The 14,771-nt window shown below is 42.4% G+C and overlaps 1 protein-coding gene across 3 annotated transcripts in view; it reads right to left on the bottom strand.

The window, feature by feature from the left end:
• ATP6V0A4 (ATPase H+ transporting V0 subunit a4) overlaps positions 1 to 14,771 on the bottom strand; it is a 76,510-nt gene that overhangs the window by 59,533 nt on the left and 2,206 nt on the right. Inside the window, exon 2 of one of the 3 annotated variants that reach the window (XM_056799745.1) lies at positions 4,637 to 4,795. The exons of 1 other annotated variant lie outside the window; for it this stretch is intronic. The gene's annotated coding sequence lies outside the window, so the exon portion shown is untranslated. Of the gene's footprint in view, positions 1 to 4,157; positions 4,417 to 4,636; positions 4,796 to 14,771 lie in introns of those variants that run through there. One more of the 3 variants, XM_056799747.1, reaches the window with a different exon arrangement.

Below are 14,771 nucleotides of genomic sequence, written 5' to 3' on the forward strand. Positions count from 1 at the left end.
TACTCTTTCGTCCCCCTTACCAGCTGGAATAAAATTTCCTATTGGGAGATTTTTAACTTCTTGAGGTTAGTCTAACTCTTGCCTCTTTCCACAGCCCAAGAATTTAGGATAGAACTCAATAAATGTTTATTAATTGATCTTTCTGCATTTCCTGATTCTAGAAGGGGAAGCACTATTATTATCCCTATTTACAGATAGGCAAACTGAAGCAAATGGAGATTGCATGACTTTCCCAGGATCACACAGCTAATCCTTGTCCCTGATCACAACTGACTGCAAGCCTTATTGACGACTGGCCCAGCTCTCTCTAGCCATTGCACCATTTAGCTGACTCCAGCAAGATCTGTTAATTTATCAAACATCAGTGGCCCTTCAGGCAGTATTTGGCCAGCCATCCCCACCCCATTCCTGTTTAGTTGTGGCATAAGTATCTGTACTTACCTATGGGTTTCTGGTGTGAAAAGCATTCCTAGTCACTGACCATTACATCCTGATGGATTGCTAAATTCAGGAGCCCGCTTTGCCCTCTTAGAAACTGAAAAACAATCTCCCCTCACCACGTTCCTTAGAGAAATCCCTCAACATCCTAGAACCAAGCTTTTCCAACCTGATTTCCAGCACCTTACTTCAAAGAGACACAAGCCCAGCTCAGCTCAGCTCAGCCAGGGAGCTTTGTCAAGGATATGGACCTCCCAAGAGCCAGAGGAAATGGATAGTCCTCCTTTTCACCTACCCCCAGAGGGAGTGACAAGGAGCACTTTGAAGCTGGGGAGTTTCCTTTTACAGGGAGAGTTCAGTTGCCCAGGAAATAAGGGAGAAGAAAAACTATATATACATATATACATACATACACACCTACATTGGAAGGACCTGGAGGCTAAGGTGGGGTTGTGTTTTAATTTGTCTGGTGAGGTTTTTACATTGCATGAATTTCCTCCAATAACTACCAAAATTCCCTAACCAGTAACTCAGGGCATCAACCTGGATAACAAGCATCTATCTATCTATCTGTCTATCCATCTATCTATCTATCTGTCTGTCTATCTATATGTCCATCTATCTATCCATCCATCCATCTGTCTGTCAATCTATCTGTCTATCCATCTATCTGTCTGTCAATCTATCCGTTGGTCTGTCTATCATCTCTTTCTGTCTCTATCTCTCTGTGTCTATCTCTGTCTACCTATCCCTATCTACTTCTCTATATATATACACATACACAATATTATATATTATACAATACTATATATAATATACATATATTGCTCATATGTGTGATTTGCTATAAATATGTCATAAATTCTAATATGCTCATCCAAGAGAAACAAATTCTCACTTGAGCTATGTCCATAAGTGTCTGTCTCATTCTTCCTCCCTTTCCAAGAAGGCAGGTAATATGATATGTTGCACATATATTACCTGTTCCTCATGTTGTGAAAGGTCACATGCTGCTTACATTAGGGAAAAATGCATGGAGGAAATAAAGTGAAGAACTGTATGTTTCTATCTGCTTTTGGACTTTTGTTTTTCTTTTCTTTTCTTTCTTCTTTTTGCACCCAGATTCTGCCAAACGAGGCAGCTGGTTGGCACAATGAATAGTGTCAGGTTTGAAGTCAGGAAGACTCAAGAGTTCAAATCCCACTTCAGACACTTATGTCACAACTTATGTTTGCCTTAATCCACAGGAGAAGGAAACGCCAAGAAAAACCCTTGGACAATCCAGTCCACAGCGTCATGGTGAATCGGAGTACTGAACAATCTGGTCAATCTGTCAGAGGCCAGGGAAGAAGGGACAAGGGGACACTAACTAGGTTGCTAGCAGGCTCTCCACCCAACAAAGGCACATTGGAAGCTTGTTTAGGATTGAACTATCACCCTTACTCCCAGTCACCAGACTTTCTTCTCTCCCTTATCTCCTAATCCTCCAGCTACCAAGCAAGGGGTGGGGAGAAGGAATGAGGAGAAGGAAAGAGGAGAAGCAGTGGGGAGGAGAAATGGGACAGGAATGAAACCTCCCTGAATTTTCTTCTAAGCAGCCTCCATAACACAAAGCTGCCTTACTTAGTTAGGGGTCAGAGTTTTCTCAGACTGCAGGAGAATAAGGTCCCAGAGATCTGATCTGTCCTTACTGTTAGTGCTATGGGCTGGGGGAGAGGGGAAAACAATCCGCTCACACCAATACAGCTTACTATAAAAATGACCCAGGGATCCACCATCACAGTCATTGCCCAGAACTGGGCAGTAGAATTGGGCTGGCTTTGGGCATGTCCTGGAAGGAGCAAAGGAGTGTCTGATACCACCTGGCTAACTTTTCCTCCTTCCATCCCTCCTGCACTAAGGTGGTAACACCCACTGCCAACTGGAGGAGGTGGGAAGTACCTGTATTTCCCTCTTCAGGACCAGCAAGCACCCTAGCTAAAATCAGCAGGCCTTCCAGAAGAATAAAATGGCCTGTCACCCCCAGATATTAGGGGCTCCAGGGCTGGAGGAAGGAGCAGTGGGTTTATTTTCCTGGTTCCACCCAGGTAAATAGGAGTGACTGGCAAATACAGATATTGCAAGGTAGACTCATAGCCCTTTAACTGGCTCTCCAAATGTAGGCTCTTGGATTTTATACCAGCTGCAAGCTCCCCTGGGCAAGGTGGCAAGGGGATCAAGTTTTGTTTAGCATGTAAGAAGGCAGAGAAGATTGTAAAGACCCCTGTAGCTTCCCCACCCAAGTAAAGAAAAGAGCCCCAAGGAAGCTCAAAAACCCCAGACAAAGAAAGGAAGTCACCTAGTCAAAAAAAAAAAAAGAAAGAAAAGAAAAAGAGGGGGCAGCTGGGTAGCTCAGTGGATTGAGAGCCAGGCCTAGAGATGGGAGGTCCTGTGTTCAAATCTGGCCTCAGACACTTCCCAGCTGTGTGACCCTGGGCAAGTCACTTGACCCCCGTTGCCTAGCCCTTACCACTCTTCTGCCTTGGAACCAATACACACTATTGATTCCAAGATGGAAGGTAAGGGTTTAAAAAAAAAAGCATAATAATGTCAGAAATCCTCTTCCAGGGTTGGAGAGTTTGAAACTCAACTAGCCACTCATTCTGAGGGAACCTTCCATCAGCATGACCAATCCCCAAGCCCAGGCTCCTTACACTACCCTCAATACCTATAGAGACGCAGGGAAGAACCCTATTTAAAAAAAGAAAAAGAAAACCATCAGACTTCACTGGTTTGGGAGAGGGTCTCATTCTTCCTAGATCCTAAATCAGTTCTTCCAACTTTCCTGACTCACCCTCACTTTAGTGAGTATATCCCCTCAAGAAAGCTGTCTTGACTGTATTCTTGTTTCACTGGGAAAAGTCTTTGATATTTCTGAAACTTCCCAAGTTTGTACTAAAACTCAAGCCTGCTGTAAGAATTAAATAATAAGGAGCAGCTAGGGAACCCCTGAAGTCTGGAGAACCTGGGCTCAAATATGGCCTCAAGACATTAGCCCTTGAACTAATACTAAGACAAAATGTAAGGATTAAAACAAAGAATTTAATTTGTTTATGTTTTTGTTCATACAGCATTTTTTATTTGTTTGTTTGTTTGTTTGTTTAGAAACCCTTACCTTCCCTCTTAGAATCTATACTGTGCATTGGCTCCAAGGCAGAAGAGTGGTATGGGCTAGGAAAAGGGAATTGCAGAGTCACACAACTAAGAAGTGTCTGAGGCCAAATTTGAACCCAGGATCTCCCATTTCTAGGCGTGGTTCTGAATCCACTGAGCTACCCAGCTGCCCCCTATGCAGCATTTTAAAAGTCTGCAGAGCACTTTACAAATATCTCATTTTATCCTCATAACCACCCTGGGAAGCAGGATTACCTTCGTTTTTTCAGATGAGGAAACTGAGGCATTCAGAGATTGGCTGATTTACCAGGATAGCAAAGTATCTAAGGTCAGAAAAATGCTAACCGATTATGCTTCAAGTGGAGATCAATATAATCCCCACTTCTGTAAAATATTCTGTTAGATTACCTGAAAGATTAAGTACCTCCTCTGTCAAAGGCACTCATGCACAGTGCTAGGCTGGCTACCTACTGACAGAACCTCAATCACTGCCAAGCACTAGCCCCATCTGCGTTGTGAGTATTTTTAGCAGCTGACGCAGAGACAGCGAAGCTAGCCAAGTTTACCTTTTAGTTCCCAGGTCTCCCTGGTTATCCCGAGTGCTCGGACATCACTCGGACAGGGAGACAGAGCTCTTCTACAGAAATGCTTTTCACTTCATTCTTTTCTCCAATGATCACCCTGGGAAGGAACGTCTGGAGAGCAGCTACCGGCTTTTCCCAGGATCAGCACTCAGCACTAGGTTTGGCACACAGCAGAGACTGGAGCAATGCTTGTTCAATGTGTCCTCTAGTGGCTAAAAGGGATTCCTTTGTTCTTGCAGGAACGTCCTATCAATCACCATTTATTAAGCACCTACTATGTGCCAGAGGAGGCAAGCAAATAACCGTTCCTGACCTCATGGAGTTTGTGCTATGCTAGCAAATATCTGTTGCATGGAAAATTGAGGGGAAGAAAGAAAGGGAGGAAGAAAGGGAGGGGGTGGAGGGTGGGGGGAGACATAACCCAGTCCAGGATGTCCAGACAGTGGAAATCCTTCTGTTACCTTGCCTTCATCCAGCTCTTATTCCTCCTTAAGTGTGGCAGGGAGCAGGGGCCAGGACTCTTCCTGCCTCCCGCCGGCAGCCAGAAGCCTTCTCTTTCAGCTGTTTACGCCAGCCTCCAGCAGAAAGTTTAATGACCTTTCCTCCAGGTACTCTTTAGCCTATGGCAAAGGGTAGGAGGGTTGAAGGAAGGAATTTTCTTCTCTCTTCCCTCCTCCTCCCCCTCCACACCCTCCTCCCCCCTCCCCTCCCCTCCCCAGCAAGCCAGCTGGCCTAAGGGTGAGCTGGCCACATCTGGCTCATTCTCATTCTTGCATGTCTAAACCCTAACTAGAGCCAGCTCTATTGTGTCAACAAGGAGCCTGTGGTAAATGGTGACAAAGTGGGCATTGGCCAGACCAGGACAGCTTTACCCTTGTCATGTCCTCCACCTTGCCATGGTTTCTCAGGCAGCAGAAATGTTTCCCAGGGAATTACAATTCTGACTGCTTTGAACAAGATCCAATCTTCATGACCCCTGGGCAGTTTTCTCAGCAAAAACACTCCAGTGGTTTGCTGCTTCCTCCTTCATTTTACAGATGAGGAAACTGAGACAAACAGTGTTAAGTGACTTGGCCAGGAGCACACAGCTAGGCTGTGTCTGAGGCCAGCTTTGAATTCGACTCCAGCTCTGACACTCTATCCACTTCACTGATGATCCTAGTCAACTAGAATTTAAACAGAGGAGGCGTGAGTGGCTCAGTGGATTAAGAGCCTAGCTTCAAATCTGGCTGTGTGACTCTGGGCAAGTCACTTAACCCCCATTGCCTAGCCTTTACCACTCTTCTGCCTTGGAAGGTAAGAGTTTTAAAAAATAAACATGGGAGAATCATTGAATTAATTCCCTCTAAACCTGGGTCCCTCCACTTTTCAATCTTCTCATATTTTATCCCCACCACATCCGCCCACCAATTTATTTTGCAATCCAAAGACAATGACCCCCTTGCTTTTGCTTGCAGGATTCTCCATCTGACAGTTCCCTGTTCCTGGAATTGCCTCCCTCTTGACTTTCTGCCTTCTTTCAAGTCCAGGCTAAAATCTCCAGCCCTACAAGAAGCCCTTCCAATGCCCCTGAATTTTTAGTGCCTTCCTTCTGTTCCTTATCCACAATTCATCCTCTGTATCACTTGTCTCTGTCTCCATGTGGTCCCTCCCATGAGACCAAGAGCTCCCTGAAAACAGTTTCCCCCTCTTTCTTTGTCACCCTATTGGTTAGAATAAGTCCTGGCACTTAGACCCTTAAGAAATACCTATTGAGGAAGTTGAGATAGAAATTCCAAATTTACCTCTACACTTCTATTTTTCCACCTCAACCATTGTCTCTTTATTACAACCATCTTTATTACTTGAATCATTTCAGTCTCTGAATGGTTGTTCTCATCTCCTAATCTCCCTCCCCCTAATCTCCCCCCTATCTAATCAGTTCTCCATCCAGGGGCCAAATGGATGGGCCTAAATGACTTCTCAGAGTATTATCACTTGACTCCTCAATAAACTTTAGTGGCTCCCTCTTAAAGATTAGAATCCTCAGTCTGGCACTGAAGTCTCCACAGGATGGCTCCCCCCACTATTCCAGCCATTGTTCCACAGCACTCTCCTCCACAGACACCATTCTAAGTCAAAACAGCCTGCTAGATATTTCTCAACTAAGACATCCCATCATCTCTTGCCTCCATGGCCCATAGGTAGGTAGTACAGGTTCTTGGATTCAGTCTCCCTACTGGCAGGTCTGCTCTAAAGAAAACAGCTGCCTATTTCTCTCCCCCAGGATTCTAGAGGTAATTCTGAGGAGCTGGAAGTAGATTCCTTGGGCGGGCCAGTAGTCTCCCATGTAAACAGCCCTTTCATTTGTCTAGAGCCAAACCGATGTCTATGCCAATGGCCCATAAAAAGTTTAATATTATCTCTATTGCTACTGATGAAAAAAATAGCTTAGAGGATATCTCATTGCCATCACTTGGCAATTTTTGAACATTTTTGAAACTACTTAAACATAGGAATGAAGTATGGCATTTTGCCCTGGAAGAGGAATATAATAAAGAGGGTTAGGATAGCAGAGATAACAAAGTATAATGGCAAGAGAATCCTATCTCTGCCGTTTATTGCTTGTATACTTTTTGGCAAATTATTTAACTTTTCTAGGACTATTTCTTCATCTGTAAAATGAGACCCTGGAACTAACTGATCTCCAAGTTCTTTTATTTGTCTGAAGTTCTTTGAATGGTTTCTAAACCCTAACCCTCTCCCTTAGTATCAGTCAAGACAGATGAGATGAGAAGCAAGGCTAGGCCAGTGATGGCAAACCTTTTAGAGTCCAAGTGCCCATATGGCAACCCTGAAACTGCATGTGAGCCCACACACACCCCTCACAAACCCACCTTACCCAGACAGGAGAGGGAGGAAGTGCTCCCATTGGGCTGCTGGGCAGAGGGGCAGATGATGAGAGAAATGTCCTCAGGTGCACGTGGAAAGGGGGAAGGGAGCAGGCCCCTCTGGAAGGAGTGCCATAGGTTCACTAACACAGGGCTAAGCAATTAGGGTTAAGTGACTTGCCAAAAGTCACACAGCAAGAAATGTCTGGGATCTCTCCAGGCCTGGCTTTCTACCCACTGGGCTACTTAGCTGCCCAAGTGCTTTGATTTATAATGAACATTATTTACAAATTCCTTTGAGGCTTGCAAAGTAAAGATTAAAGAGACATTTCTAAGGCACTGAGCACAGTTCCTAGCACTTCATAGGAGCTAGATAATTATTCATTCCCTTCTGTTTTCTTTACATGTTACTTCACATGATTCTCAAAGAGTAAACAAACCTTTGGTAGGCACCTAGAAGTTCCAGGCACTGGATAAGTATTGAGGATACAAAGAGATTCAAATGAGTCTACTGGGGGAAGATAACATGCCAACAACTTTGTACAAAACCAGCTATTTACAGGATCAATTTTAGATAATCAACAGAAGGAAGGCATTAGCCCTGGGAGGTTGTGAAAGTCCTTGTGGAAGGTAAGAATCTACCTGGAACTGGAGAGAGATATGGTAAGTTGGGGTGAGGAAATGAGGGAAAGAATTCCTTACTCCCACCAGTGAAATTCTATGACACATGCTATCCACATCGAGAGAAAGAACTGTGGGAGTAGAAACTCAGAAGAACAATGCATCACTTATCACTTATCACTTTATTTATATGGGTACATGATTTGGGGTTGTGGTTTTAAATGACTGCTTTATTGCAAAAATGAATAATATGGAAATAGGTATCCCAGTGGAATTGATTGTCGGCTCTGGGAGGGGGAATGAATTATATAAGCATAGGAAAATATTTTTTAAAATAAAAATTTTAATTAAGAAAAGAAATTCTGTTACACATGAGGAAACTGAGGTTGAGAGAAAAATTATTTTCAGTTCCATAAGGGAATTTCAAGGCAAACTGCCAATTAGGGTTGATTAAACACTTGTCTTTCTATGACTCTTATTAAGGATTGTAATATGCTAGGGAATTTCTCCAAATTGGCACTGATATTCATGGAAGGATGAGAGCTGTAGTTATCCCCAGGCTCCCAGATAATGGAAGTGAACTAAAAACTGAGAGGCTCCTTTGTACTGTGTCCTTGTACTTGGGATTCCGAAGACATTTGGCAGAAGTTCATGCTTCAGCCATGTGGGATCATTTTACAGAATGTCATCAGAAGCACCTATCCCTTCAAAACTAATGATAGCTAACATTTATATAGCACTTATTATATTCCAGATATTATACTAAGCACTTTCTAATTAATTATCTTAACAACTCTAGGAGGTAGGTGCCATTATTATCCCCATTTTATAGTATGAAGAAACTGAGGCAGATACAGTATAAGTGACTTGCCCAGAGTCACACAACTAAAAAATATCTGAAGCGAGATTTGAACTTGGATCTTGCTGTTCCAGGCCACACACACACACACACACACACACACACACACACACACACCAAACACATGCCAGTAATCCTAAAGTCTCAATATCGCTATCCCAACTCAGGGTCTGAACCTGACAATCAAACCTTCTTCTTTATCTGCCATGGGCATAGATAGAAATAATGAGGAAAAGAGAATCATTACAGAATCCTAACTAACAGTAAAATGGCATCCCACTCCCTACCCTTCTGCCCTATTCACTGCAGATAACATGATGAGGCTGGTTAATGAAATGGATTGACAAGGACCGCACATCTATCAGGACACAGAGTTTCCTGTCTCGGTAGGTGTGGAAAGACAGAAAGACAGAAAGATCACATCCACAATCCACTCTTTCGCCTACTGTTTCTAGTCTGTAGAATGCTCCCTTCCAGGAAAGGGCAGAATGATCACCAATCTACAAATGGGAAAATGAGCATTCCTTAAAACAACAGAGGGTGATGAAATCGAATTCATGTTTCCTGATGAGGGCTCATTCTGGAGACATGGACTTCTTCAGCCCCGAAGCCTTCCAACAGTAATTAGAAAGGAGGAAGGGGACACTAATAGGGAAGGGAGAAGGAAAAAAGAGAAGAAAAACATTGAAGGGAGAAATAAGAATTCTAAACAAATCTGTAACTAACCATTTTTGTGCTCAAACAAAACAGCACACGGGCCCTCAAATCAACTTTGTGATTCATGATGTGCAAGTTACACAAGATGGAAATTAGGATAAATCTGGAGAGAGAGACAGAGAGAGACAGAGAGAAAGAGAGAGAGGAGAGAAACAAGAGAGAAGAGAGAGAAAGAGAAGAGATAAATGAGAGAGAAAGAGAGAAAAAAGAGAAAGGAGAGAGAAAAGAGAGGAAAGGAGAGAGAGAAAGGAGAGAGAGCGAGAGAGAGAAAGGAGAGAGAAGAGCGGAGAGAGAGAGAGAATTCATTACTCTAATGCCTCATAGATGAACGATAGCAACAATGCTCCTAACTTGGTTGCTAAGCTAATTTCTGAGTTGTCAATGTGAATGAAAGTCAGTGGCCTCTTGCATGTCCTTGAATGAGGACACAAAAGCTCTAATTTGCCCCCCAATCCTTTGACCAAACTCACTTTCCAGATTGAAAAAATGAAAAGGACTGATTGGTTTTCTAGAACATATTGTTTGTTGTCAAACACCTTGCCTTAAAATTACTTTCTGGAAACTCAGACTTGGGTTTACTAAACAACAGGCCAACCTGACCACAGGCATGACATTGCCAAGGGAAATACCTGGCACAAAGGGATAAAAACTGAAATATTTGTAGTTCTGGGGGGTGAGAATTCACCATCCTCCTCATAGACTCAGAGGGGACCTCCACTCTCATTGTTTAGTTAACCTTGGCCTGAAAATGCCCATTGTATAGCCCTATCAACAACTCAGGAATACAGAAATGCATAAGAACAAAGGGCAGGGGCCAGCTAGATAGCTCAGTGGATAGAATGCCAGGCATGGAGTCAGGAGAATCTGAGTTCAAATTTGACTTCAGACAAGTCCCAGCTGTGTGACCCTGGGCAAGTCACTTAACTCCCATTGCCTAGCCCAGGGTTGATTCCAAGACGGAAGGTAAGGGGTTAAAAAAAAAAAAGAAAAGAAAAAGAAAAACTACCTCCTGAATCTAAAGGGGAGGCTGGTGATCTTCAGTCAGTGGTGGAAATGCCCAATACTGTGAAAATCACAGACTTGTTGCAGTGTTGTCATGTCCTGCTCTATGAGTTTCCTCCTTACACTAATGGCACTTTTCCCCCTCTCTTTGCCACTAACCTTAGCTTGTTATTTTACTTTATTTTTCATTTGTTATTTTAGACACTGAATGCTTAAAGGTGACATGGAAGACACCAAAAGACGTAGGCAGCCTCTCCAAGGAATCAGGGAAGTACTTGAAGCAAGGACACGCTGGGGCTTGCAAAGAGCAGCTGAATTTCCAGCAGGAGCCATTTACACCTCGAAAAAAGACAAATGCTACACATCTGGGTCCTGTTTACTATTTTATTGATTGTCTAGACTTTAAAGAGCGATGGAGGGATAGCTAGGTAGCAGGGTGGATAGAGGCCTGAGGTCAGGAGGACCTGGGTTCAAATCTAGCCTCAGATACTTCCTAGCAAATTGCTTAACCCTCATTGCCTAGAGCCCTTATCCTTCTGCCTAGATAAGGGTTTGTTTGTTTTTAAGAGATGGGAAAAAATGCTAATAATGAAGATTAAACTCTAAAATTCTTTCTTGAGTACATTTACCCCACCTCCACCCCTCCAACTAGAGAGTCAGACCTTAAATATTTACCAGTACAGCCCTGCCTTTTGGGGTCACCCCTGAATACATGGTCTCAATGGACCATCCTAACAACCTCTGGAGGTAAGGGGGGAAAGTGTTATTATATATATTATTATAAGATTCTAGAACTTTGGCAATGGAAAGGACCCTTGTGCAGCCCACTAGGGAGGTACCAGAGGTCTAGAAGGAAAGTGGCTTCCACATGACCAGAGTGCCCTTTGGCACTGTGGAAGCCAAGAGTTCTTTTTTTTTTTTAATTATTATATTTTATTTGATCATTTCCAAGCATTATTCATTAAAGACAAAGATCATTTTCTTTTCCTCCCCCCCACCCCCCATAGCCGACGCGTAAATCCACTGCGTAAATCCACTGGGCATTACATGTTTTCTTGATTTGAACCCATTGCTATGTTGATAATATTTGCATTAGAGTGTTCATTTAGAGTCTCTCCTCTGTCATGTCCCCTCAACCGCTGTATTCAGGCAGTTGCTTTTCCTCGGTGTTTCCACTCCCACAGTTTATCCTTTGAAGCCAAGAGTTCTTACATCACATCTATTCTCTTAGCACACCCTTGTTAACCTGGAAAAACACAGACTCACCAAAGCACTTACAAAGAACAAGTCTTTGCTCTTATGGCCACCACAGAGTGCGAGTACACCCCAAGCTAAGGTCTGAGACTTTGGGAACAATGTCTTCTGGGGAATATACCACTTGGGGTCTTATAACCTCTTCAGGGAGTTTAGGAAAGTCAGGACAACTGATTGGTTTAGCTGGAGGCTAGGGAAAGGAAGATGCTAAGAGGTTAATAACAATGAGCTACTTTGGGAGAAGCCTAAATACAATGGGGAAAACTTCTAAGACAAAAGAATACATCAGATCTGATTATATCTTCTAATCCTATCTGGGGTGAAGTCAGGGGGTACTTGAAGGTTAATTTTCAGTCTAGCAGAGGCTGACTAATCCTACCTAGGTAACCAAGAATTGCTTGAGGGCTTCATAAAACTAGGTGGTCACCACTTTTTTTTTTTTGGGTTTGGGTTTTTTGAGGGGGGGAGGGGAAATTTGTTTAAGAGAGGAAAAAAGAAATGTGATAGTAGAAAAGGTCCTGTATTTGGACCATAAGTTCCTGAGTTCAAATCCTGGCTCCACTATTTCCTGTCTTTGTGATCATTTTTTTGTGACATTATTTCCCTTCTGTTACAATAGGAAATAAGACTCTTATGTCCTAAGTCTTATTTCCTATTGTAACCCTTCTATAGACTGTATAGGGCAGTGGTTCTCAACCTTTCTAATGCCATGACCCCGCAATACAGTTCCTCATGTTGCAGTGACCCCAAACCAAAAAATATTTTGGTGGCTACTTCAAAACTGTAATTTTGCTACAGTTATGATTCAGAATGTAAATACCTGATATGCATTATGTATTCTCATTGCTACAAATTGAGAGGTTGATTACCACTGGTATAGGGCAACAAGATGGCTCCATGGATAGATTACCTAGCCTGGAGTCAGAAACAACTAAATTCAGATCTGATCTCAGACACACACTAGTTGTATAACCCTGGACAAGTCATTTAACCCTGTTTGCCTCAGTTTCCTCATTTTTAAAGTGACTTGGAGAAGAAAATAGCAAATTATTCCAGTATATCTGACAAGAAAACCCAAAAAGAGTGAGTCAGATGCAGCTGAAGCAAGTGAACAGCAACAACTATAGTCTTTGGTTACCTGATCTTTATTTACCATGAAGAGTGGGTGGTAGAATATGTAATCTCTACTATCATATCCAAGCTCTCAGTTCTGTGCTGCTGCTTATCAGGAAGAATATGGCCATGTGTGAATCAGCTGAAAAACCTCAGGATGGTTGGCCTGAAGCCCACAGAACTTGAGGGATTTTGTGATAGGTGCTCAATTAGAGTTGTCCAAGAGTGAAATGAGCTTTCTTGGGACATAGTAAGCTCCCTAGCAAAAGAAATCTTCACTTAGAGACTGAATGCTCCTTTGGTGAGGTTCCAAGTGGGATTTATCTACAGATGTATTTTGGACGTGGTGACCTCTGAGGGTCTGCCCAATTCCAATTTTACTAAATTTATGAGAACTCAGGGCTTCTGGGACAACTTGGGCCTTGGGCATAAATGACAAAGCAATAAAGCATGTAAACACAGTGAAAACAAATTGCTTTAGAGAGGTACAAAATAAAACAAAAAGAAAAGTGACATTCAAGGGAGGACATAGTTTCCAGAGTAGGGAGTAGGACTGTGGATCTCAAAAATTCTCAGACCCTACTTCATAAGATTTGGTTAAGACCATTCCCCATTTTAAACAATGAAGGAACTTAGATCAGGAATGTGAGACCTCTACTCCACCCCTACTTAAGCATGCTTTAGGGGAAGAAACTCCTTGCTGAACAATGAAAAATACTTAAACCCAGACTTATAGTAAGGCAAAAATTCTTAAGCTGTGCCTATTTTTAGATCTAATACAAAAGGGTGCTAAGTACCTATAAAGGTCAGGCAACTTGTGACTTTACAAGGAGCAAAGAGGTGGGAACTTACTCAGAGGTTTTTTCAGGTGTGAACTTAATCAAAAGTTTAAGTCTACTCAGGTGTGAATTAAGAATGGTCTGTCCTTTGGAAAAATGTCTACTGTGATTGGTAGATGTGAGAACTTAGGGGAGGTGACATAGGAGAAAATTCCCTTTAAAAGGAGGTCAAAAAGGAGGTGTCAGGGGATTCAGCTGGGAAAAGCTGAATTGGAGGAGGCAGCTGGTGTCTCTCTGAACACTAGAATCTTGCTTGGACAAATCTTGTGGTGAGTGGTAAAAGACTGACTGATCTCTCTCTCAGGGTTTTCAGCCTAGGCTGGTCTAGCCCTTTTTCTCATTATTTCCTTTTTTTTTCTCTCTCTCTCTCTCTTTCATTAATTCCTCATTTGTATTAATTAAAATCTCTATAAAACCCAGCTGACTTGGGTATATTTAATATTTGGGAATTTTTCCCTGGCAACCACCTTATATTTGATTTAAAACACGACACTGTCTTGAAACCATATTTTCTGTGGTCACAATTTAAGCCAACCACTCTTTTATCTGTAACAGTTTATGACTCCCACTATTTTAATCATTACAGTACCCTGTTTTTAGTTTATTCCTTTGTTGTCTTCAGACTAGCTCCTTCCAGCCTTCACAAAAACAAGTGCCATCCATTGTCACAAGGACAACTCAAAGGAAAATGTGAAGAGATCTGTGCACAACAGTCCCCTGTCTTAGAAAAAAACCATCAGCATACAAGTCCTACTGATACTATGAAAAGTAACCACCACCTGTATCCCTCTAAACTCAAAGACAAGGATCATCATCTCCATTTTTTAACTGTAGTAACTCATTATAGGATCGTAGATTTAAGATCTGGAAGGGCCCTTAAAGATCATTAGGTCCAAACTTTCATTTTTTACAGATTAGGAAAATGAGGCTTATCCAGGTTCAAGAACTCCAAGTCCAGAAGTCTTTCCAAGAAAGAATGGAAATTAGCCAATGGCCATGATGGCGCATATTGTTATTATCACTGGGAATCTGCAGCAGAAAAGTTCTGTAGCCTGTTGTAGACAATACTGGATTTGAAATCAGAGACCTGGGTTCAAAAACCTGACCCTGAAACTGATTATCTATATGACCTTGGGAAAGGTTCAATCTCTTGAGGTCTCATTTTCCCCTCATTGGAAGGATTGGACTACATAAATTTCCTAGGTCCCATGCAGTTCCAAAATTTTGTAATCTAATAGAACAGCTTTCTGGCTGGGCAAACAATGGTTTCTTAAATGGAAAGGATAACAAGACCATCTAGTGCTAGAACATTAGGCCCAAA

This window comes from Monodelphis domestica, chromosome 5 (assembly GCF_027887165.1).
Source record: "Monodelphis domestica isolate mMonDom1 chromosome 5, mMonDom1.pri, whole genome shotgun sequence".
NCBI lineage: Eukaryota > Metazoa > Chordata > Mammalia > Didelphimorphia > Didelphidae > Monodelphis > Monodelphis domestica.